Source organism: Suncus etruscus, chromosome 2 (genome assembly GCF_024139225.1).
Source record: "Suncus etruscus isolate mSunEtr1 chromosome 2, mSunEtr1.pri.cur, whole genome shotgun sequence".
NCBI lineage: Eukaryota > Metazoa > Chordata > Mammalia > Eulipotyphla > Soricidae > Suncus > Suncus etruscus.
This window is the reverse complement of record NC_064849.1, coordinates 58087242-58112444: the sequence shown is the minus strand read 5'-3', so window position 1 is coordinate 58112444 and position 25203 is coordinate 58087242. Positions and strand designations below refer to the sequence as shown.

Sequence of the window (25203 nt, the reverse complement as noted above, 5' to 3'; positions counted from 1 at the left end):
ATATAATGGTTCCAAAAGGAAAGCTAATATAAGAATGAATGCATGCAGTAAGAATAGATTTTCTGGAATCTCTATGTATTGAGGTTTTTTTTTTTTAATTTAATATAGCAATTTTTTATACATTTGTATAATCACATTGACTTTGTGGTAAATTTTATTTTAGTAAAACAGGAATCTATTCCTAGTATCTGCTAATATTTTTTCTAAAATGTCTTAATAATTACATCTATCCTTCATTTATAAATATTGGAATCAGTTACACTTTTCAATTACATTTTATAAAATATCTGGTCCTGGGACTGAAAAGATAGTACAAAAGGTAAGGCAATTGCCTTGCATGTAGTCAAATGGTTCAATACCTGGCACCCTCTATGGTCCCCCCAAGACCCCATTAATGATCCCTAAGCACAGTCAGGAGTAAGCCCTGAGCACTGTGGGATGGGTGATCCCCAAACCAAAAAAGAAGGAAGGAAGGAAGGAAGGAAGGAAGGAAGGAAGGAAGGAAGGAAGGAAGGAAGGAAGGAAGGAAGGAAGGAAGGAAGGGAGGGAGGGAGGGAGGGAGGGAGAGAGAGAGAGAGAGAGAGAGAAAGAAAGAAAGAAAGAAAGAAAGAAAGAAAGAAAGAAAGAAAGAAAGAAAGAAAGAAAGAAAGAAAGAAAGAAAGAAAGAAAGAAAGAAAGAAAGAAAGAAAGAAAGAAAGAAAGAAGAAAGAAAGAAAGAAAGAAAGAAAGAAAGAAAGAAAGAAAGAAAGAAAGAAAGAAAGAAAGAAAGAAAGAAAGAAAGAAAGAAAGAAAGAAAGAAAGAAAAAGAAAATAAATATCAGGTTTTTTATCTTTCTTTAAAGTTTATTTCTAAAATATTTGTTTTTGCCATTTGGTTGCATATGTCAGCGTTCCTGGTTAGAGTAAGAATCTTTCAAAGTAAGTTTGAGGAACTTTTTGTATCAGCTCATGTATAGATTGATGGCCACTCTTCTCAAACGAATTTGCACTTGAATTGCTTTCTATTACTTAAAGGGGCATAAGAAGGAGCTGACAAGAGAAGGCAATATTAGCTAAAAATGCAAATACAATGGAATTTGTTCTCAGCAAGTTCAGATTACTGAAGTGTTAACTGAAACTTAAAATTTTTTCTTCAGCTTTTGCAGCTTTAATAATTAATATTTTATTAATAATTCATGCTTTAAAGTGTAAATATGATTAGTTATCAGAACTCTGATATCTAGATTTGTTAAATTTAAACATGATCAGTAGTTAGATTTTTTTTTTTTTTTTTTAGGTTTTTGGGCCACACCCGGCGGTGCTCAGGGGTTACTCCTGACTGTCTGCTCAGAAATAGCTCCTGACAGGCACGGGGGACCATATGGGACACCGGAATTTGAACCAACCACCTTAGGTCCTGGATCAGCTGCTTGCAAGGCAAACACTGCTGTGCTATCTCTCCGGACCCAGTCGTTAGCATTTTTAAAATAAGTTTATTGTTGAAATTGTTCTGTTCATGAAAAAAAGCTGAAGCATTACTTGAACATGATTTTATTTAAATTCACCTGTATTCACTCTGGGAGCAAAAAAGAACACTCCTTAAATAGTGCAAAAAACAAACAAACAAACAAACAAAACAAAACAGAACAGGAGATGGAGAGATAGCATAGCGGTAGGGCATTTGCCTTGCATGCAGCCGACCTGGGACAGACCTGGTTCAATTCCTGGCAACCTATATGGTCCCAGAGCCTGCCAGGAGCAATTTCTGATCACAGAGCCAGGAGTAAACCTGAGCGCCACCAGGTGTAGCCCAAAACAAACAATCCTGAATAGTAAACTTACTAAACATTAGCACGGTGTAATTTATGCAACTGAGCCTGGTTATTCCTATAAGAAAAAAGTCCAGTTGGTTTAGGAGTCCTCTGCTGATGAGAAATTAATCTACCTGGTCTGACTGCTGCAGGGCTGCTGCGGAATGACAAGAGACAATATATCTTGTTTGTTTTGTTTTGGGGCTACACCAGTAACACTAACGCTCAGGCATTAACCGAGGTTCGTCTTAGAGTAGTGTGGGCAAGGCAGACCCCTTATCGCTTGCGCCATAACTCGGGTCCCAAGAGACAATATTTTGGTGGGGAAAATTCGTTAATGATCCTAATGAACATAACTAAGGAAAATTTGAAGGACAAACAAATTTAAAAATAAAAACCTTTTGGTGTTTTATATACATAGAACTAAATACGTCTATGTATTTTATGGATTTGGAATCTTTTTTTTTTTTTTTTTTTTTTTTTTGTGGTTTTTGGGTCACACCCGGCAGTGCTCAGGGGTTACTCCTGGCTCCAGGCTCAGAAATTGCTCCTGGCAGGCACAGGGGACCATATGGGATGCCGGGATTCGAACTGATGACCTCCTGCATGAAAGGCAAACGCCTTACCTCCATGCTATCTCTCCGGCCCCGGATTTGGAATCTTTTTAATGGTGATTTGGGTATAGCTTTGTCATAGAGTTGATTATTTAATTTCTATTTAACATCAAAACTTAATGAATGAAAGCTATCAAGAATTGCAGAAGTGGGCCCGGAGAGATAGCACAGCAGTGTTTGCCTTGCAAGCAGCCGATCCAGGACCAAAGGTGGTTGGTTCGAATCCTGGTGTCCCATATGGTCCCCCGTGCCTGCCAGGAGCTATTTCTGAGCAGACAGCCAGGAGTAAACCCTGAGCACCGCCGGGTGTGGCCCAAAAACAAAACAAAACAAAAAAAAAGAATTCAGAAGTAAAGTCACAGGGCAATATTAGAATTATACAAAATATCACTAAATGACAAAATCAGACACGTGTGTTCAAGAGTTGAGTGAAACAGTAACTGAACGGGCAGACAATTGCAACTTTATATATTAAACCTTAGTCTATACCCTAACTATACTGTTGCAGCAATCCAATCTAAAAAGCGACATTACAGAAATAAAATATGATTGCATATTTAACGATCGCATATTTAAATTTCCAAGTAGTTATAAAATATACGTCTTTTGCTCCCCAGGCCTTGCGCTAACGCGCAAGCCTAAAAGATTTAGGTTGATGCATCTCCAAACTATGACATGCCTAATAAGTTCTCATTTTTCCACTTTTAGAAGTATAGCAGTAAAGAGACGCTCTAACTGTCTCACCCTGGTCAGGTACTTTGTAAGAGAAATCTCTGCAGCGACTTAGTCGCCCTTGCAAGGAGGCTGGGTGCCTGCCATTCTGATGAGTCTTTTCTTTACCCTCCCCGACAGGTGCCCAGTGATTTCAGTTTGGCGAGTGGGGTCACTGCATAATTTGGTCTCCTCTCAAACGAGGGTGACAGAGAGGCATCCGCTGTTTGCAAGCACATTCTGGCCCATCCTGGTGCCACTTTATTTCAGTTCCAGTGGATTTAGGGTGCTGGGTTGGTGTCCCTGACCTTTCCTCTCTCCCAAGAAAAAGAGGAAGAGGAGAGAGTGCTTATTCTCTAGTAAACTAGTTATGTCAACGAACAATTCCAAATTTATTTTTACTTTACGAAAGATTTTATTTGGGGACCAGGATAGGAAGTTGGGAAGCTAGATTGTGACAGTGGTATCCAAAAAGGTTCATCATGATTTTTTTTGGGGGGGGCCACACCCAGTAACGCTCAGGAGTTACTCCTGGCTATGTGCTCAGAAGTCGCTCCTGGCTCGGGGGACCATATGGGAAACCGGGGGATCGAACCGCGGTCCGTCCAAGGCTAGCGCAGGCAAGGCAGGCACCTTACCTTTAGCGCCACCGCCCGGCCCCGATTTTTTTAAACTTAATTTTTTTTATTATAAATATCTAAGCACCATGATTACAAGCATGTTTGTTGTTGGGTTTCGTCATGATTTTTAAATTAAAAAATAAAATGGGGGGCCGTAGAAATAGCATGGAGGTAGGGCATTTGCCTTGCATGCAGAAGGACGGTGGTTCGAATCCCTGCATCCCATACGGTCCCCCTGAGCCTGCCAGGAGCTATTTCTGAGCGTAGAGCCAGGAGGAACCCCTGAGCACTGCCGGGTATGACCCCCCAAATAAAACCCAAATAAATAATATGATGAAAGAAACAAAAAACAAAAGGCAGGCCTCCAGTGGCAGCACAGCAGGTAGGACGTTTGCCTGGGACGAAGCATCCTCGGCATCCCATATGGTCCCCGGGGCCTGCCAGGAGCGATTTCTGAGCACAGAACCAGGTGTAACCCCTGAGAACCCCCGGGCGTGGTCCCCAAACTAAAACAAAACAAACATAAAACAAAAACCAGTAGTGATGGGGCTCAGCAGTCAGGAATCACTCCTGGCAGGGATCAAGGCGGCTGGGATGCTGGGGATCAACCCCGGGTCAGCGGCCTGCAAGGCCAGGGCCATCCTCCCGCTGGACCATTTGTCCAGCCCCTCAGCATCATTTTCAAGTTCCAAGATGAGCTATTTAAAGGGACAAGCCAGGGCAGTCGGGAACACTAGGGAGTGGGGCTGTCTAGGATCTGGGGTCCGGTCTGGGGGTGCCTGTTTGCTGCTGACAGTGGCTGCGTTTTAGGGGAAGGCGTTAGGATGGGCTGGGGGGAGACAGCCCAAATGTTGCCATTCTTTTGCACAGCTCCCAGAAAGGCCTGGCCACGCCAGCAACATCTCGGCTGCTCCAGAAACTCGGAGAGAGGGACTCGCAGGAGCCACCGGGCAGCACCGGCGAGCCAGGCCCGCACTGGTCCGGAGAGAGACCTAAGAGCGGACGGAGCGAGGGCGAGAGAGAGACGAAAGCAGCGCCGGGACGCGTCCGTGCCCGGTCGGACAGACAGAAGCGAGTGGCAGCGGGTCCCGCCGGGCCGGGTCGGGCCGGCCGCGAGGGGCGTGGCCGCGAGGGGGCGTGGCCAGAGCGCGCTTCCGGGTCGCGGCCGGAAGTGTCGGATTTGAATCGCGTGGCCGTTGGATGGGTCCCCCCGGGGTGCCGAGCGACAGGCGCGGGCCGCCTGCGTGCCATGGCCGGACTGGAACTGGAGCCCCGCGCGGCCCGGTGAGTCGACGGGAAAAGAACGGGAAGACGCCGGAGTATTCCGTGATGTGTGTGCGTGTGTGCGCGCGTGTGTGTGTGCGCGTGTCAAGGTGGGCCCTGCTGAGGCTTCGTTTGGCCTGTCAGGCGTCTCCCAGTCCGTCCGCCCCGTGCTCCTGCCTGGGGGTGCGACACGCGCAGGGTCGGGCCCCCCAGTGCCAGCGCTGTGCCTGGTCGAACCTGGCCGGGGGAGGCTGGCCGGGCTGGGGGCGAGGGGCCCGTTTCTTGCGCCCCGATCCCGTCTGGCGGTGCCGGAAGGAGCCTCGTCCCAGGTGAGTTCTGGAACCTGCACCTGTTTGGGATGGAAGCGTGGGGATTGGGGGCGCTGGGACGGGGAGCGCCTTTGGAAATGAGCGGGCTGCCAGGTCCCTCCGAGGGCTGGTCAGCGATCTGCCGCGGCTGAGGTGACAGCTGGGGCTTTAAACTGAAACCCGAGCCTCCTGGGCGGCTTCCTGGCCCAGCCCCTGCCTGCTCGGGCGCCGGCCTGCTTGACTCTGCGGCCAAGCGAGTGTTAGTGGGTGGCCTTGGGGATGGGATTTCGTGGAGGGAATGACTTGTGGGGGTTCTTTGCAAACACTCTGCTAATGTTTTCAGCCCCCGTTATTTTGTTTGGGGACTTGGGTGATGTGCTATTCGGTTTTAAGGGGGGCTGTCCAAGGGGAATGAATGAATTGTGGGGTCCTTTGCAAGGGACTCTGCTAATGTTTCCAGTCCCCGCTTTTCTGTTTGGGGACTTGGTGATGTACTATTGGGTCTTGGGGGGGGGGGCTGTCCAATGCGAATGAATGACTAATGGGGTCCTTTGCAAAGGACTCTGCTAATGTTTCCAGCCCCCACTTCTGTTTGGGGACTGGGTGATGTACTATTGGGTTTTTTTTGGGGGGGCTGTCCAAGGCGAATGAATGACTTGTGGGGTCCTTTGCAAGGGACTCTGCTAATGTTCCCAGTCCCTGCTTTTCTGTTTGGGGACTTGGTGATATACTATTGGAGTTTTTTTTTTTTTTTTTTTTTTTTTTTTGGAGGGGGGCGCTGTCCGAGGGGAATGAATGACTTGTGCGGTTCTTTGCAAAGGACTCAGCTAATGTTTTCAGCTCCCGTTTTTTTTTTTTTTTTTTTGGTTTGGGGACTTGGGTGATGTACTATTGGTCTTGGGGGGGGGGCGCTGTCCAAGGGGGAATGAATGACCTGTGGGGTCCTTTGCAAAGGACTCTACTAATGTTCCCAGCCTCCGTTTCTTTGTTTGGGGACTTGGGTGATGTGTGTGTGGGGTGTTGGGGACAGGGGTTGTTTTGTTTCTGATGATGAACTATATCAAATAGGCAAGTTGGTATTTTTTTTTCTAATCGTGTAGCTTAGTCAAGTCTTTGGAAACACTTTTAAAATGTACCTTACACCTAGTTTGTTAAATGGCTCGGACTTTAGGGGTGTGGAAGTCTTGGATCTTACTGTATTGAAACGACTTACTTTTGGTGTGGTTTCCTGGTCGCAGGTATTTTTAAGTTCCCTTTAATATTTAGAATGTGTTTTTAAAGATAGCACACTTAAACGTGTTTTGAATGTGTTTTAAAAGTGTAAAATTGAGGTTTTGTATCAGACACGCCTTCATCCACTATTGGCATCTCTGACTCCCTGCTAATTGGCTGCGTGCTTAATTTTTAGTTAGGAAATTTAAATTGAACTATTCAGTTTTCCTGATTCTTGAGAGAAATTTAAGCTTTTTTCCTCTTTTTTTTTTTTTTTGGTAAACTGCTGCAAAGATCTTTTTAACTACCCTGTTTTTCTTTTCTTTCTTTCTTTCTTTCTTTTTTTTTTTTTTTTTTTTTTTGTTTTGGTTTTGGGCCACACCCGGTGGTGCTCAGGGGTTACTCCTGGCTATCTGCTCAGAAATAGCTACTGGCAGGCACTGGGGACCATATTGGGACGCCGGGATTCGAACCAACCACCTTTGGTCCTGGATCGGCTGCTTGCAAGGCAAACGCCGCTGTGCTATCTCTCCGGCCCCCTACCCTGCTTTTCTAAGGATTGCGGACAGTGTCTCTGCTCATTTCCTGTATACTCCACTAACGAACGCTATTTTTTCAGAATTAAAGTAAATATAGATTCATTCCCTTTTTCCTAGCTGGGTTTTTCTCTTTTAGTTCTAGTCCATTTTGTCAAGTTACTGAGTTTCAAGTTTCTGTACTTCAGAACCGAGATTCTGGTCAAGTAGGAGAATGGGATTGAGGAATCTGTGAATGTAACTCAGAGCTATATATTCGATGAGCATTTTAGAAACAAAGACAATCCCTCCTAGGAAGACAATAACATGTTGCATATAGTATGGAACTGTGGCCAGATTGCTGGTTCTGAATTCCATTTCTAACACTTTGGTAACTGTGTAACTAAGCTTTTTAATCTTTCTATACTTAAGTCACTTCAACTATATTAGGGAGATATTTGTACGGTTATTTTGAGAATTAAATTAAATTCAGTACATATGAAAATCTTAAAATAGTGTGTTGTATGCTCCTACTGGTATTCACTTAGTTAGCTTTGTATGAATCACATGTTTTGTCTCATTAACTCTCCAATAACAATTCAGCATGCTATTTTCAGATAACAAGCCAAGAGGTTTGGTTGGTTGTTTGGTTATTCCACAACTACTACAGTATTGCAACATGTGTCAAGAAACTTGATTTAATTTTTTAGAATGTTTGTACCCTTTCTTTAAAGTAAGCTGCAGTCTCTTTTTTCAAATGTGGCTCTATATGAATCTATGACTTACTATTCATTGCTCACCTATAATTCAAATTTGGGGTTTCGTTCTTTCAATTATTGTTTTGCAGAGTTGTCTGCATCTCAATTCCAAGCATCATATGCTGACCATTCTTTCTTAATCTGTGAAGTTCTATCTATACCATACTTTTTCAACTCTATTCTGTCGTTTTTTATTTGATTGTTTGGTTTTGGTTTTTGGGCCACACTTGGTGACCCACAGGGGTTACTCTTGGGTCTGTGCTCAGAAATGGCTCCTGGCTTGGAGGACTATATGGGACACTGGGGGATCAAACTGCAGTCCTTCCTAGGTCAGCTGCCTGAAGGCAAGGCAACACCCCACCGCTGCACCACTGCTCCAGCCCCATATTCTCTGTCATTTTTATTCAATTTCTCTTTGATGTTTTTTCCTACTGGATTTTAAATAACCTTCCTAAAGCTTTCTCCTTGTGTGCTGCCTTTGTGTAATTTAGTTGTAAATATATTTGCAGTTTCTGGTGGAGAACAGTGAGTGTCTTTATGCTCTGAAACTGTATAAAGTTTCTTCATTGTGTCTTGTTTTGTTTGGGGGGAGGCACACCCAGCTGTACTTAGGCTTTACTCTTGGCTCTGCACTGAGGGATTGATGGTGGGGTGGGGGACCATTTGGGTTACAGGGATCAAACCTGGGTCTGCCACATTCAAGGCAAGCACCTTACTCTCTTCTCACAGTACTGTCAATCACTCCAACCCCCACTGTGGCTTGTTAGTTGTTTTTTTTTTTTATTGTCCTTTTCTTCCCCCCTGCCAGATGACAATATAAATATGTTGTGCTTAGATATTAGGATACTAAATGATTTCCAAATTTCCCAAAAAGGAAAATAGTGAAATTCTTGGCTTAGAAATCATTTGCAGTGGGAACAATTAAGTGGATTTTGTTTGTTTGTTTGTTTGTGGGGTTTTTTGGGGGAGTGGCATACCCATGATGCTCAGGGTTACTCCTGGCTCTGTACTCAGAAATTACTCTTGGCCGTGCTCAGGAAACCATGTGGAATGCTGGGGATCAAACATGGGGCAACTGCACATAAGACCTTATCGGTTGACTATCTCTCCAGTCCCTTATTAAATTATATTTACTAATCCTCCACCAGAGTGCTTATTCATTCAGTTGGTCCACTGTTATCTCAGGGTTTCCTCCCTTCTCCCTTGATATGTATAAGCTTGTAATTGTATTGTTTTTCCTTTATTTAAAATTAAGTTTTAGGTTGGCACCAAAAGTGAGGGGAGATTTCCCATGTACCTATTGCGCCCTCTCCATGTGTACCCTCTCTCATCAGTTGATAAGCCAACAATCACACATGGTAGTCATTCAAAATCAATTGTTTCCACTGAAACAATTTAGGGTCATACCCAGCAGGGCTTATTTCTGGCTTTCTGCTCAGGAATAACTCCTGGTGGGCTCAGGATTGAATCCAGGTTGGCAGTGTACAAAGCAAATGCTCTACTCAGTGTACTAGCACCCTAGCCCAGGCCCAAACCAATATTTTATTCTTAGAGGTCAGGGGTACATGTAGAGACCCAGGTATGATCTCTGGCACTGCATACCACCCTCTAGTACCACCAAGCGTAATCCTGTAGACCCCTACTCCAGCATTACTAAAAGAGAGTAGCACCTCATTACCAGTCCTTAGCTTCAAACTGATCAGTTGGTATTACTGGGAGTAGCCACAGACCTAAAACCACTGAGCATTATTTGAGAGGCCATACTTTCAAATAATAAGTAAGTTTATTCTTGGTGTTGTACCTTGTGTTTGTATAAATAATGACCTATCATTATGTTATTGAACATCATCTTCACTGTTAAGTGTCTCTCCTCTCTCTCGTTCTCTCAACCTCACTTCTTCTCGATTGTATTTAAATTCTGCATATTTTTGGATTTGTTTTGTTTTAATTTTCAGTTTATCACTGGGATTCGAAAATGTACTTGTATGAGTTCCCCTGTTAAATATGCTAAGGCCTATCTTATGACCTGAAAAGTGCTCTTTCTCAGGGAATAAATCATTCAAACATGAGAAGAATATATATATTCTGCTGTTGTTGGATATAGTATGCAAATTTCTATTGCATCTAGTTGATTGATGATGATATTGAATTCAACTATGACCTTACTGATTTTCTGTTTCTGATAGAGTGGTATTGAGTTGCTGTAGTTATCTGCTTATTTTGCTAGACTAATTCACTATTATTTGTGTCACATAATTTAATGTTCATTGTTAGCTATACACACAATAAGAATTGTTGTATCTTTTTGAAATTGACTCTTTTACTATCATGTAATGAACTTACTATTCTTTTTTTAATATTTTTTATTTATTGAAGAAAATGCATCACATAGTTGACATAACTGATCATAATACAGTTGTTTCAGGAAGACCAAAAGCAACATGATTTAAAAAAATAGGAAATTGTAAGAAAAACTAAAGAGATGGGAGAGAAAGGAAAGAAAATATTCAGTGGCAAGTACATTTTTGAAAATTACTGAATCACCAATGAACTCATTAAAGCACTAGCAGAAAGTTTAGTAAGCTCCTTTTTTTTTTTAAAGGATGAGAGTTAAAAAAATACAGTAAAAATGGTGTGGGTGGCAATTATTGTTTTTTGCATAGGCCCAGCAAAATATGGGGGAAATGGAAGGGAAAAGCTTTGGCCTAAATACAAGGAAACCTTAACCCTGAAATTTTCTGGCATAAGACCGACTCTGGGCTCCATGCATACTAGGTTATCCAACCCCTGAGTCATTCTCTGTGGTCCTGGTAAGATTTTTTTCGCAGATTCGCTGTTGTTGGTGTCATGTTTCTGTAGTTGAAGATTCTGGTTTCTGTGCATCTTATTCATTCAAAGTCAGGATGATGTTGATTGTCCTCTAGTTTCACCTCACCATTGGTAGGCAATGCAGAGAGCCCTGCGCTGCAAGCAGGTTGTTGCTGTTGCTAAGTCGTCTGGTTGTTGAGAACCCTCTTTGGAGTAAGTCCATGCCAGGGCAGCGGTAGGGTCTTCTCTGGTAGAGGTTTGCTTCCTGGTGATGCTATAGACAATTGTGGTTGTTTTTGTAGATGGTATTCATGGTTCAGGGGTATATGGGCAATGTCCGTTCTTATGAGGCCTGAGCCAAGTCATTATGACCATGTTCAGGGTGAAAGACCCCAAGGCATTACAAAATTTGTATTCCTATCTCTATTAGATAAGAACTTGTTGGCATATGTAATGTTTTCCCATTTTAATGTGCCTATGCAAAAGGGAGACAAAGCCACAAGGTCTTATTGGTGCATATGGGGGCTGAGGAAACAAGTCCAACAATCGCAGTAACTTGGCTCTAACATGAACTCTAAAAATAGAGGCTCTTCTGTCAGAATTCCCTATTGAACAAATTGCAGAACAAAAACAAAAACAATGGGTGAAATTGTCACTATATAAGAGGATATTCCACAAGAGTTTGCTGTTAAAGGAATACATCTAAGATACTCAAAGGAGATATAAATGTCCCTTTTATGTCTGGGCTTACTTTTCTTGAACAGTTTACTTTAAAGTCTGCTCTGAAATTAATAACTAATTATGCATCTTGTTTTTGTTTGTTTTTGGTCACACTCAGTGGCGTTTAGGGTTTACTCTTGGCTCGGTGCTCATTCATGGCAGGACTCACGACCATATGGGATGCTAGAGATTGAATCTGGACTGACTGTATGTATGTCCTGTCCTGCCCACTGAACTATCACACTAGCTCCCTCTACTGTGAATCTTATAGGGGCTCACTTATGTAACTTATTTATTGCTCTTGCCGCTCTTTGGTTTTGTTTTGTTTTTGTTTTTTGTTTTGGGGCCACACCCGGCGGTGCTCAGGGATTACTCCTGGCTGTCTGCTCAGAAATAGCTCCTGGCAGGCACGGGGGACCATATGGGACACCGGGATTCGAACCAACCACCTTTGGTCCTGGATCGGCTGCTTGCAAGGCAAACGCCGCTGTGCTATCTCTCCGGGCCTCGCTCTTTGGGTTTTATAACTTTGAGATTTGCCACTTTAATTATATATAGTGTATAATTAGAATGTTCAATTATTTCTTCCTAGTCTTCTGGAATTCTATGTTCAGATGTGTCTTGAAACTATCTCATAAATCTGTTTTGCTTTAATTTCTTTTCTTAATTCATTTCTCTTATTTTTATTTGAAGGTGTCATGCACCTTGTCTTCAAGTACACAGATCGGTTCCTTCATTTCTGTCATTCTGCTGAATTGCTCTGTGGTGCTCTCTGGTGATTTCTGATTGAAGTTTTCTTGTACTTTGATAGAGCCTCTTCTATTACTTTCCTCAGTGCACTGACTTTGTCACTGTGAAATCTTCATCAGGGGTGTTAGAGATCTCATGAGTGCTGCTGAGAAGGGATTGGGTCCATTTTAGGCTTTTCCCCTTCATTTTTAATGTAGGTCAACTCCTCCATTTGTCCACTGATCTGGTGTAATGTGAAGGCTAGGGTCTAGTTTTGTCCAGGCCTACAGTGGCAATATATGAGTCACATATGCTAAATTACTCTTAAACACTGTAGCTCTGAGTTCCTACTGTGAACTTGTAGGCACAGAATTATGTCCACTGTTCTCCTAAGGATGAATGGACCAGTACTGCATTTCAGAGTTTGTAGGGGTTGGTTCCTTACCAGGGTTGTATTATCATAGTGTACGTTTGGGCATATAATCACACTGAGCAGGCTGGGAGTGTCTTTTGGCTCAGCCTAAAATTTATAATCAAATGAAAAACTGTTCAGAAAGAAAGACTGAACTTATGCACAGCCAGCAGTGGTAGATCTGTTGCTAGTTTTCCTTGGTCTCTATAGAAAGTCTCTTCTGGATTTAGGACTTTAGATATTTCTTACTTACCCTATTCTCAGATGTTATTGGGAGGTTTATTGCAGTTAATTTTTTTTATAGTATTGAACCCATGATCCACATTGTGGATTATGTACTTTACTACCAAGTCACATTCACAACCTATCTATATTTTGCCTTTCTATATTCTAAAGAATATTGACTAGCTGGGAATATGATGAGGTGGACTGAAAGTAGCACAAGAGCTTTGGTGGATGTTCTTGGTACTTTGGGGTTAATGTCACTGAATGCACCAAAGCCATAAATATAAATATATTCTAAACATATATAGCCTATATACTATCACAATTACATTTTAATTTATTTAGGGACACACAGTGGTGCTGAGGTCTTATTCATGGCTCTGTGCTCAGGGATTACTTTTGGTAGTGCTCATGGTACCATATATGATACAGGGAATTGAGCCAAGTCAGCCATGGCAAGACAAACACCCATTGTTCTAGCTCTCTGGCCCAATAATGAAAAGCATAAAAACTGGAATTTTGGGAGGGTTGTTGGGGTGTACTATTTCTGGCTGTTTATTTTATTATTATTATTATTATTATTATTATTATTATTATTATTATTATTATTATTATTTGCTATTGTTGTTGTTTAGGCCACACCCAGAAGTGTTCAGGGCCTATTCCTGGCTCTGTGCTTAGGGATCACTCCTGGTGGTGCTCGGGACCATATAAGGTGTCTGTGATGGAACCTGATTTGACAGTGTGGAAAGCAAATTGCCTTATATTCACCATTCTGTCACTCTGGCCCCTCTGACTGTTTTTAATTTTTACTTTTTAAAAATTTTTTGAGATCATACCTGCATTGTTTAGTTTACTCCTAGGTCTGTGTCAGGGTATGTGCTGCCAGGGATCAAACCTGGATTGCTCATATTGGCTAATTCACTTTTCAATGATTTTTTTTTTCTTTTTAATAAAACAACTTGATTGGTTCTAGAGGATTAACTTGTAAAGTAACTCAAGTAACTAACTGGGTTAGCTCAATTCTTTGCCAAGTGGGCCCTTCCAGGGATTGATTATCTTGAAGGACATGACAGCTAGATTCTACTAATGTCAATGATCCATGATAGAAATCACAATGCAATGATGCCATTAATGGCCTAATGCTTTTTATGACATCATATCTGCAAGACTTGTGGAAGCAAATTATCAAGCAAGTCACAGTCAAGATCAGGTTCCACCTTTTGAGGGAGATGTGTCAAAATTGTGAGTATTCCTGCCTCATCAAGTAGAGAAAGGCAGTAGGAGAGATTTGAGTTTTTAAAATACATCTTGAGGGGCCAGAGAGATAGTATGGAGGTAGGGCGTTTGCCTTGCATACAGAAGGAATGTGGTTTGAATCCCTATATCCCATATGGCCCCCCAGCCTGCCAGGAGTGATTTCTGAGTATAAAGCCAGGAGTAACCCCTGAGCGCTGCCAGGTGTGACCCAAAAACCCAAAACAAAAAGAAAAAATGAAAATACATCTTGACAGTGTATATAGTGTAAAAGATATAACTTTTTTTTTTGTTTTTTGGGCCACACCCGCAGTGCTCAGGGTTACTCCTGGCTGTCTGCTCAGAAATAGCTCCTGGCAGGCACGGGGGACCATATGGGACACCGGGATTTGAACCAACCACCTTTGATCCTGGATCGGCTGCTTGCAAGGCAAACGCCGCTGTGCTATCTCTCCGGGCAAGATATAACTTTTAATGACATTCTTAATAATTTGTTATGGAAGATGTCATAGTTTTATAATATATCTAATACCACATTTCTTGTTAAGACTTGAGCTGCTGTTATCTATGTAAACACTATTTTACTTCTTAAAAAGTCTTTAATTTTACAAGAGGGAATAATAAAATTCATAAGGTGTGACTTCACTAGTATGTACTCCATTAAGAAACAAATGAACTAAAAAAAATTAAAAAAAAAAAAGAAACAAATGAACAAACTAAAAACAAAAATAAATATTATGCAAGGAAAATATGTAATGTCTATTTTGAGAACCTACTTTGGTAACTTTAATTTTAGAGAAAGTTGGTCTTGAGATGAAATTAAATGTAGAATTTGGGACCAGAGAGGTAGTTTTGGAGGTAAGGCACTTCCCTAGCATGTGGCATTTTAGCTGTGAACCCTGGGACCTAAATAGTCTCTGAGCAACTCTAGGAGTAAGCTTGGGCACACTGTGTGGTCCATCTTTCCCCCATCCAATTGTATAAAGAAATAGATGAGCAGAGGGTAGGACATTTGCCTTGCATGCAAGCAACCAGGATTCATCTCCCAGCATCCCATAAGGTCCGCTGAGCCTGCCAGGAGTGATTTCTGAGTATAGAACTAGGACTAACCCCTAAGCATCATTGGTTGTAGCCCAAAAAACTAAACAAACAAACAAAATAAATAAGTAAAATGTAGAGTCTTGATAGAATCAAAACAAAGCCATAATGCTCTGTAAAGGAGTATTTTGTCTGAGCACAGGTTGTTTTTGTTTGTTTTTAAAGTATCATTTAAAGCTAGATAAGAAATGCTGTACATAGAAAGCCCTTATCATTAGCTCTATAACTTTGTCAGAAATTGAGGTTTCTTTGGGGGCCAAAGTGATAATCCACTGGGTAGGGCATTTGCCTTATTCACAGTTAACCTGGATTTGATCCCTGGAATTCTATATAGTTCCTGAGCACAGAGTAGGAGGTAGTCCTGAGCACACTGGTGTGGCCCAAGAAAACAAAACAAACAAAACAAAAAAGAGGGGCTGGAGCAGTGGTGCTAGAGGTAAGGCATCTGTCTTGCAAGCACTAGCCTAGGACAGACAGTGGTTCGATCCCCCAGTGTCCCATGTGGTCCCCCAAGCCAGGAGCGATTTCTGAGTGCATACCAGGAGTAACCCCTGAGTGTCACCATGTGTGGCCCAAAAAATGAAAAAAAAAAAAAAAAAAAAAGGAAAAAAGAAATTGAGGCTTCTTCTTTGCACCAGAGTCACTTATTTTGTTCCTCCAAATGAAAGCAACCTTTTGCAGAAAGATTCCTTCTGCTACTTTCCAATAACTTCCCACCTGTGAGATGAGCACTGTTCTGATTGGGGGAAGAAGAAGGGACCACCTTGTAATGTTCAGGGGTATATAATTCCTGTCTCTGCACACAGGAATTACTCCTGGAAGTGCTGGAAATCATATGAGATGCCAGGGCTCTAACTTATTGGGCTGTGTGCAAGGCAAACACTCTCCCCACTAGACTTTCTTTCCAGCTCTAGTACATTTCATTTTCCCTTGCCATCACCTCCTCTTGCTTTGTTGTTACAGTGACAATTGCACATATATGTTTCTTTGGTCCTCCTGTGCTCTTAGTTGTGCTGCTTTCCAAGATCACACTTAAGTTGTAATGCCTGCAAACATGGATGTTGATGTCGCACTTAGTTTTAGTCAGAGCATACATTCAGGTTAGAATGTGTTCAAGGTGTTGCATTTCCTCCTCTTGTTTACTACACATTATGTTAGTGCTGAGTTGTACCCAAGCTTACCTGCACCTGGCTGGAAATACACAGTGGTAGGAAATTGCTTGTGAATTGTCTGACTATTGATAGCATTGCTGCCAGGCTCAAAATCAAAATTATCAGTGCATGGGGTAGTGCTGATGACCATAAACATGCAAGGAAAACATTCTAAGTTTATGATTGCTGACTTTTTTTTTAAGTATCATAAATGGGGCTGCTATGAACATTCTTACATAGTTTTTTACCTGAATATATTTTTTATTTCTTAGATAGTTACCCAAGTGTAAAATTCATCATGGGGCAAGGTGTGTGTATGTATATAAGCCACAGTCAATAACAATGGAATCAAGAGACCTAAACTCTTAACAACCTGAACTTTATTTATTTGGGGGGGGGGGGCGGGAGGGACCACACCCGGTGACACTTGGGTTACTCCTGGCTATGTACTCAGAAATTGTTCCTGGCTTGTGGGAGGCCATGGGGGATCAAACCGCAGTCCATCTAGGTTAGCACGTGCAACTATCCTAGGTTAGTGCACGCAAGGCAAACACCCTCCCGCTTGCACCACTGCTCCTGCCTGTTATACTTACAGGCTGGGGGGCAAAGGGTGGTGGTTGGAATACACTATGTCGACACTGCTAGTGGTATTGGCCATGGTTCACTGTATGTTTGAAATCCATCTATGAAGGACTTTGTAAATCACAATGGTTTCAATAAAAACAAATTTTACGGGCCCGGAGAGATAGCACAGCGGCGTTTGCCTTGCAAGCAGCCGATCCAGGACCAAAGGTGGTTGGTTCGAATCCCGGTGTCCCATATGGTCCCCCGTGCCTGCCAGGAGCTATTTCTGAGCAGACAGCCAGGAGTAACCCCTGAGCATCGCCGGATGTGGCCCAAAAACCAAAAAAAAAAAAAAAAAAATTTACATTATTGGAAAAAAAGAAATTTCTCATAACATTTTAGATTTCCTTGACAGATTATGAGTGTGCGCACATCCTTCCTAGTGTTTGATATTAGTCTAGCCTCATGGGTAAATTGGCTAAGGGCTCTCAAGCCCAGAACTCTTCAAGGAATTGCAGCCAACTCAATCTTTGGTTCAATGCAAGGCCAGTAGATGCTGTGTTTGTTTGACGTTCCAGAAATACCTCTTTCCCCTTTCAGGACTCTTTGTGGCACTGACCACAAAACCACTAGTGCTGAGGATGGAACCAGGGTGGCAACCTGGTAAGTGTTAGGATCCGGGGCAATGTGCCCCTCTGTCCTTTCGGCGCCTTGAGGGTTTCAAAGAGACACAGACATGCACGAGCAAAAGGTGAGATTTAATCTGACCGGTCAGGGTCGTCTGCAGAGAGAGAGATCTCAGAGCAGAGACCCCGAGGCTCTTTTCTGCAGAGTTTATATAGGAATTTTCAAGCAAGAACAGCACTTTTCCTTATCAGTCATAGACGCAGCTATGAACAAAGGCTTACATTAAAAAACATAACTTTGAGAGACATATTCAATGAACAAAGAGATGACCATTAAAACTTATCAATCCTAGTGTTACATATTGCAGGTGTCAGCTTATCACAGTGGGCCAGGACCCTGGCCTTGTTAGTTGTAGAGAAGAAAGGGGATCATTAAAACTCAAGGTTCAAATGTAGCTAATGGTTAGAGTTCTTGGCACAGAGTGGCACATATGTCAGCCTTAGAAGCATGGGAGTTGGGCTTTCTGGCGCCAAGAGCCCCCTCTGGCTGGTACTGCTCGAATCACTCTAGGCTTATAATAATTAGTAATAGTAAATGAGTACTTATCAATTAACTTATTGATATATCCTATAAAGCTCAAAACTTAAAGTGGCAGTTATAAATTAACAGTGAGCATAAATGGGTATTGATCTCACATGCCCAAGACTGGTCTTATCTTCCAGGCTTGCTGTCCTTGGGAGCTGTGAAAGCAGAATTTGCTTATCTTAGTTCAAACTAGCTGTCTGAAACCTCTTCCTAACTGTCTGAGGCCTCTTTGTTTCTGTAGCTCCCCCACTCTTCTGGCAGATTTCTGTTAGCAGGCTAGAATTCTAAAATGGAGCAGTCCTTTGAAAAAGAGAAGTTAAAAATATATATATCCTAAAAACATTTAAGAAATCTTTTCCTCATCAGTAAGCATACATCTTTACTCCATACCATCTTTCTGACTCCAGTGTTAATCATTTTAATTTTAGCCATTTTTGTGTGTATGATGTGGTCTATCATAGCAGTTTGGCTATTTGTGTATTTTGCTTTGTGAATGCTTACATCTTTTGCATATTTCTTTGTTGGATTGGTTTTTTTTTTTTTTTTTTTTTTTTGTGTGCCACACTCAGTGACGCTCAAGGGTTACTCCTAGCTATGTGCTCAGAAATCACTCCTGGCTTAGGGGACTATATGGGATGTCGGGGATCAAACTGAGGTCCGTCCTGGGTCAGCTGCTTGCAAGGCAAATGCCCGACCTCTGGGCTATTATTCCGGTCCAAACAAGCCATTCCGGCACACTTTTTTTTTTTTTTAATTTGTATGGTATTGGCCCAGCATATTCACTTTTTGAGTAGGCCTCCTAAGCAATGCCAGTATATCAGTCCAAACCAATATTTCTCAGTGGACAATTTCATCTTCCTTTGGGACAATCCAGGAAAATCTGGGGAGCAGTAGTAATTAGTCTCAAATGAAGTGAGGTATTTTCTGTTTACTTAAAAGAAGATAGATTTATAGGAATGGAAGACACTGAGATAAGGGGGGTTATTTGGCCAAATAGTTGATCTTAGACTGTTATGCAAGTTTCTTTGATACACTGAAGGATCATCTAGTTTGGGCACCTTTCCACTAAATAAATGACAATAGTCATTTTAATATTTTGACAACTACAGAATATTTACTCCAATTTTAAGTGTCCCTAACCTTAAACACCTTACTGAGAACTACTGCTTTATATGTTTGAAAGGTGAGAAAACAATGAAGTTTAAAAATTTTAAATTTTTAAAAAGTTTAAAATTTAAAAGTTTAAAATGATGAAGTTTAAAACCTGGGGGCAGAAACTTTCTATGGTGTCTATAGTCTTACTATTTTGTAATTTACTTATAACCCGTTATTGACTGAATTTAAATGGATAATTCAAGGTGGCTATTTTGTATGTTTTTAGAATCAAGTTGATTCTTGTATGTTCTTAATTTTTTTTAGTAAAATGAATGAAAATAAATCTGGTGACTCTCAGAATCTTGGTAAGTAACTTAAAAATATTATGCTATTTTATTCTTAATCTTAAAAAGTAATCATTTTTGGTTTCAAACAGTAATAAATTTTCTGATTTGGGTTTTGTTCAGTATTTATATACTAATATAATATTGTGTATATTTAATTTAATAAAAGTCTGCTAAGGGGAGGAACAGCTTGTCTAATTTTATTTGTATTATCCATCAAGTATGATTTGTACCTGAGTAAGTAAATATATAAGTAAGTATGTTTTATCTTCAACAATTTTTTAACAAAAGTAAACATACAGATGACAACAGTTGAGATAGTATATGAAAGTTTGTCACAAAAGAAAAACATACATAAGTGCTTATAGCAATCTCAAATCAATGAAGACCTTTACTTTTAATTATTTAATATTTATAAGCAGTATTTATTAATTTGCTCCATAGAAAATGAAGAACTATTGCTTCAGATTTTGTGGTCACTCCTTTTAATTTATATTTTGATTCTCTCTCAAAGGTTGACACAAAACTGTCTATCTTGATTATAACTAATAAGATCAAAATTGTAATTTTAAAACTGGGGAAATTGGTGATGGGAAACGTGCCCTGGTGAAGGGATGGGTATTGGATATTATATGACTGAAACTCAGCCATCAACAGCTTTTAACTCTATCTCAAAATTTTAATAAAAAATAAAAAAATAAATCTGTGCTCTTAAATTCTTCCTAACTTAATTGTTCTGATTTTACTTGTGAAATTACAGAAATTTAATAATTCATGGGACTTTATGTATTTCCCATATGTAAATATTACTTATTATTGACTTAGTTTTTAATCTTATTAACTCAGTATTTATGTGAAAGTAATTATTTCACTGTTGTAACTCAACTAGTATTAGATTTTGTTATAGTAGAAGATGATTATAATGTAATGAAATCAGAATAATTTTGTTGAATTTTTAATGTTAAGATTAAGGGAAAACAAAAGTACAACTGAAAACAGTTAATCTGTTTATTAAAATGTACAACTGAAATCTAAACAAAGTGAGCAAAGAAAGATCCACAGCATCTGCAACTCTCCATGCAGATCTCTACATGAGGGTCACTCTTTGCAGTCTCCGGTTATTCTCTGGTATTCCTTTCAAAGTAGTAGCTGCTAATAAAAGATGCCAAATAAACAAATTGCAATTTATACAGCTGATGTGACTGATTACTTTTTGTGAGAAAGGAAGGGAGTTGAGGACTAGGGATATGGATCAAGTGACAGGATACAGGTGTGTACAAAGTCCTGGGTTTCATCCCCTTTCTTCCATGCACTAATGGGTAGTCTTTAGACTATAGCGATTAAATTTTTTATTATTTAATTAATTAATTAATTTATTTTTTGGTTTTTGGGTCATACCCGGCAGTGTTCAGGGGTTACTGCTGGCTCTACGCTCAGAAATCACTTCTGGCAGGCTCGGGGACCATATGGGATGGCAGGATTCGAACCACTGTCTTTCTGCATGCAAGGCAAATGCCCTACCTCCATGCTCTCTCTCCGGCCCCTGTAGCGACTAAATTTTTTTAAATAATATTTTATTTAAACACCTTGATTGCATGATTGTGATTGTGTTTCAGTCATGTAAAGAACATCCCCTATCATCAGTGCAACATTCCCATCACCAATGTCCCAAATCTCCCTCCTCCCCATTCCACCCCCGCCTGTACTCTAGACAGGCTTTCTATTTCTCTCATATATTCTCTTTGTTAGGATAGTTCTCAATGTAGTTATTTCTCTAACTAAACTCGTCACTCTTTGTGGTGAGTTATATGTCGTGAGCTGGAACTTCCAGCCCTCTTCTCTTTTGTTTGTGAAAATTATTGCAAGAGTGTCTTTCATTTTTCTTAAAACCCATAGATGAGTGAGACCATTCTGCGTCTTTCTCTCTCTCTCTCTTTCTCTCTCTGACTTATTTCACTCAGCATAATAGATTCCATGTACATCCATGTATAGGAAAATTTCATGACTTTGTCTCTCCTGACAGCTGCATAATATTCCATTGTATATATGTACCACAGTTTTTTTTAGCCATTCCTCTGTTGAGGGGCATCTTGGTTGTTTCCAGAGTCTTGCCTATGGTAAATAGACTGCAATGAATATAGGTGTGAGGAAGTGATTTTTGAATTGTATTTTTGTGTTTCTAAGGTTTTGTGTCCCTACGAATGGTATAGCTGGGTCATATGGGAGCTCAATTTCCAGTTTTTAGAGGAATCTCCATATCACTTTCCATAAGGTTGGACTAGACGGCATTCCCACTAGTAGTGGATAAGAGTTCCTTTCTCTCCACATTCCCGCCAACACTGCTTGTTCTCATTCTTTGTGATGTGTGCCAATCTCTGTGGTGTGAGGTGGTACTTCATAATTGTTTTTATTTGCATCTCCCTGATGATTAGTGATGTGGAGCATTTTTTCATGTGCCTTTTGGTCATTTGTATTTCTTTTTTGTCAAATTGTCTGTCCATTTCTTCTGCCCATTTTTTGATGGGATTAGATGTTTATTTCTTGTAAAGTTCTGTCAGTGCCTTGTATATTTTGGATATTAGCCCCTTATCTGATGAGTACTGGGTGAATAGTTTCTCCCACTCAGTGAGTGGCTCTTGTATCCTGGGCACTAATTCTTTTGAGGTGCAGAAGCTTCTCAGCTTAATGTAGCTTAAGGTAGAAATTACATTTTTAAGGGGAAAAAAAGAGGAGCTTAGGTGGCTGGAGAGATACCATGAAGGATACATGCATGCAGAAAGACAGTGTTGAATGAATATGCAGCATATTTTATCTGTTCATGTTGATGGATATTTGATTTATTTCATTGTCTATTGACAACAGTGCTACTTATGAACATTAGTGTAGGATTCAAGAAAGATTATTGGATATCTCTTCAGTTTTTTTTTGATACTACATACCTAGAAGTGGAATTAGAATGTCATACAGTAACTATATACCCAGGAATGGAAGTGTGATATCATATAATAATTATATGTAAGTTTTTCAGCAACTAGTGGAGTATTTTTCAAAATTACCATTTTATGTTTCAACCATATCTAAAGTAATCCTTTTCTCCAAATCCTTGTCTTCATTATCACTGTTTGGCTTTTTTTTTTTTTTGCCAGGAGTGCGGGCACACCTGGCTGTGCCAGCTCTGAACTTAGGAATCACTCCTGGCAGAGTGTGGGGGACCATGTGGTATGCTTGAGATCAAACCCAGGCTGGCTGTGTATAAGGCAAAGCCCTACCTGCTATACTATTGCTCTGTTTGTGATTGTCTGACATTTCTTTTGATTACAGCTATACTATTGAATATGAAGTAGTATCTCATTGTGCTTTTGATATCGTTTTGCTGATAAGTATTGATATTAAATAACCTTTTATGTATTTATTAGGTATATTTTAGAGAAATACTCATATTATTTGCTCATTTTTAAATTGAGTTGATTTTGCTATTGAGTCATAAGCCATTCTCATTTTTTTCTATGCAGTAGAACTTGATCATCTGTGTGATTTCAAATCCCATTCTGTAGATTTTTTTATTTCTTGATAATGTTTTGTTGTACTAAAATTTTTAATGTGGATGAAGTTCAACCTATTCTATTCTTTTTATTTATTTATTTATTTATTTATTTATTTATTTTAAATTTATTTAAACACCTTAATTACATACATGATTGTGTTTGGGTTTCAGTCATGTAAAGAACACCACCCATCACCAGTGCAACATTCCCATCACCAATTTCTCAAGTCTCCCTTCTCCCCACCTGACCCCCGCCTGTACTCTAGACAGGCTCTCCATTTTCCTCATACATTCTCGTTATTAGGACAGTTCAAAATGTAGTTATTTCCCTAACTAAACTCATCACTCTTTGTGGTGAGCTTCCTGAGGTGAGCTGGAACTTCCAGCTCTTTTCTCTTTTGTGTCTGAAAATTATTATTACAAGGGTGTCTTTCATTTTTCTTAAAACCCATAGATGAGTGAGACCATTCTGCGTTTTTCTCTCTCTCTCTGACTTATTTCACTCAGCATAATAGATTCCGTGTACATCCATGTATAGGAAAATTTCATGACTTCATCTCTCCTGACAGCTGCATAATATTCCATTGTGTATATGTACCACAGTTTCTTTAGCCATTCGTCTGTTGAAGGGCATCTTGGTTGTTTCCAGAGTCTTGCTATGGTAAATAGTGCTGCAATGAATATAGGTGTAAGGAAGGGGTTTTTGTATTGTAATTTTGTGTTCCTAGGGTATATTCCTAGGAATGGTATAGCTGGATCATATGGGAGCTCAATTTCCAGTTTTTGGAGGAATCTCCATATCGCTTTCCATAAAGGTTGAACTAGACGGCATTCCCACCAGCAGTGGATAAGAGTTCCTTTCTCTCCACATCCCCGCCAACACTGTTTATTCTCATTCTTTGTGATGTGTGCCATTCTCTGGGGTCTGAGGTGGTATCTCATCGTTGTTTTGATTTGCATCTCCTTGATGATTAGTGATGTGGAACATTTTTTCATGTGTCTTTTGTCCATGTGTATTTCTTCTTTGTCAAAGTGTCTATTCATTTCTTCTTCCCATTTTTTGATGGGGTTAGATGTTTTTTTCTTGTAAAGTTCTGTCAGTGCCTTGTATATTTTGGAGATTAGCCCCTTATCTGATGGGTATTGGGTGAATAGTTTCTCCCACTCAGTGGGTGGCTCTTGTATCCTGGGCACTATTTCCTTTGAGGTGCAGAAGCTTCTCAGCTTAATATATTCCCATCTGTTAATCTCTGCTTTCACTTGCTTGGAGAGTGCAGTTTCCTCCTTGAAGATGCCTGTAATGTCCTGGAGTGTTTTGCCTATGTGCTGTTCTATATATCTTATGGTTTTGGGGCTGATATCGAGGTCTTTAATCCATTTGGATTTTACCTTCGTACATGATGTTAGCTGGGGGTCTAAGTTCAATTTTTTGCAAGTGGCTATCCAATTGTGCCAACACCACTTGTTGAAGAGGCTTTCCTTGCTCCATTTAGGATTTCCTGCTCCTTTATCAAAAATTAGGTGGTTGTATGTCTGGGGAACATTTTCTGAGTATTCAAGCCTATTCCACTGATCTGAGGACCTGTCCTTATTCCAATACCATGCTGTTTTGATAACTATTGCTTTGTAGTACAGTTTAAAGTTGGGGAAAGTAATTCCTCCCATATTCTTTTTCCCAATGATTGCTTTAGCTATTTGAGGGTGTTTATTGTTCCAAATGAATTTCAAAAGTGTCTGATCCACTTCTTTGAAGAATGTCATGGGTATCTTTAGAGGGATGGCATTAAATCTGTATAATGCCTTGGGGAGTATTGCCATTTTGATGATGTTAATCCTGCCAATCCATGAGCAGGGTATGTGTTTCCATTTCCGTGTGTCCTCTCTTATTTCTTGGAGCAGAGTTTTATAGTTTTCCTTGTATAGGTCCTTCACATATTTAGTCAAGTTGATTCCAAGATATTTGAGTTTGTGTGGCACTATTGTGAATGGGGTTGTTTTCTTAATGTCCATTTCATCCTTATTACTATTGGTGTATAGAAAGGCCATTGATTTTTGTGTGTTAATTTTGTAGCCTGCCACCTTGCTATATGAGTCTATTGTTTCTAGAAGCTTTTTGATAGAGTCTTTAGGGTTTTCTAAGTAGAGTATCATGTCATCTGCAAACAGTGAGAGCTTGACTTCTTCCTTTCCTATCTGGATTCCCTTGATATCCTTTTCTTGCCTAATCGCTATAGCAAGTACTTCCAGTGCTAT

At 40.4% G+C, this 25203-nt stretch overlaps 1 protein-coding gene and 1 long non-coding RNA gene across 2 annotated transcripts in view; one reads left to right on the top strand and one right to left on the bottom strand.

Annotated features, from left to right (window-relative positions):
• Nucleotides 1-25203, bottom strand: part of LOC125999004 (uncharacterized) — a 701961-nt gene that overhangs the window by 656656 nt on the left and 20102 nt on the right. The window lies entirely within an intron of this gene.
• The window catches only part of G2E3 (G2/M-phase specific E3 ubiquitin protein ligase), a 65879-nt gene continuing 60067 nt past the window's right edge, over nucleotides 19392-25203 (top strand). Inside the window, exon 1 of the mRNA XM_049766619.1 lies at nucleotides 19392-19427. The gene's annotated coding sequence lies outside the window, so the exon portion shown is untranslated. The remainder of the gene's footprint in view (nucleotides 19428-25203) is intronic.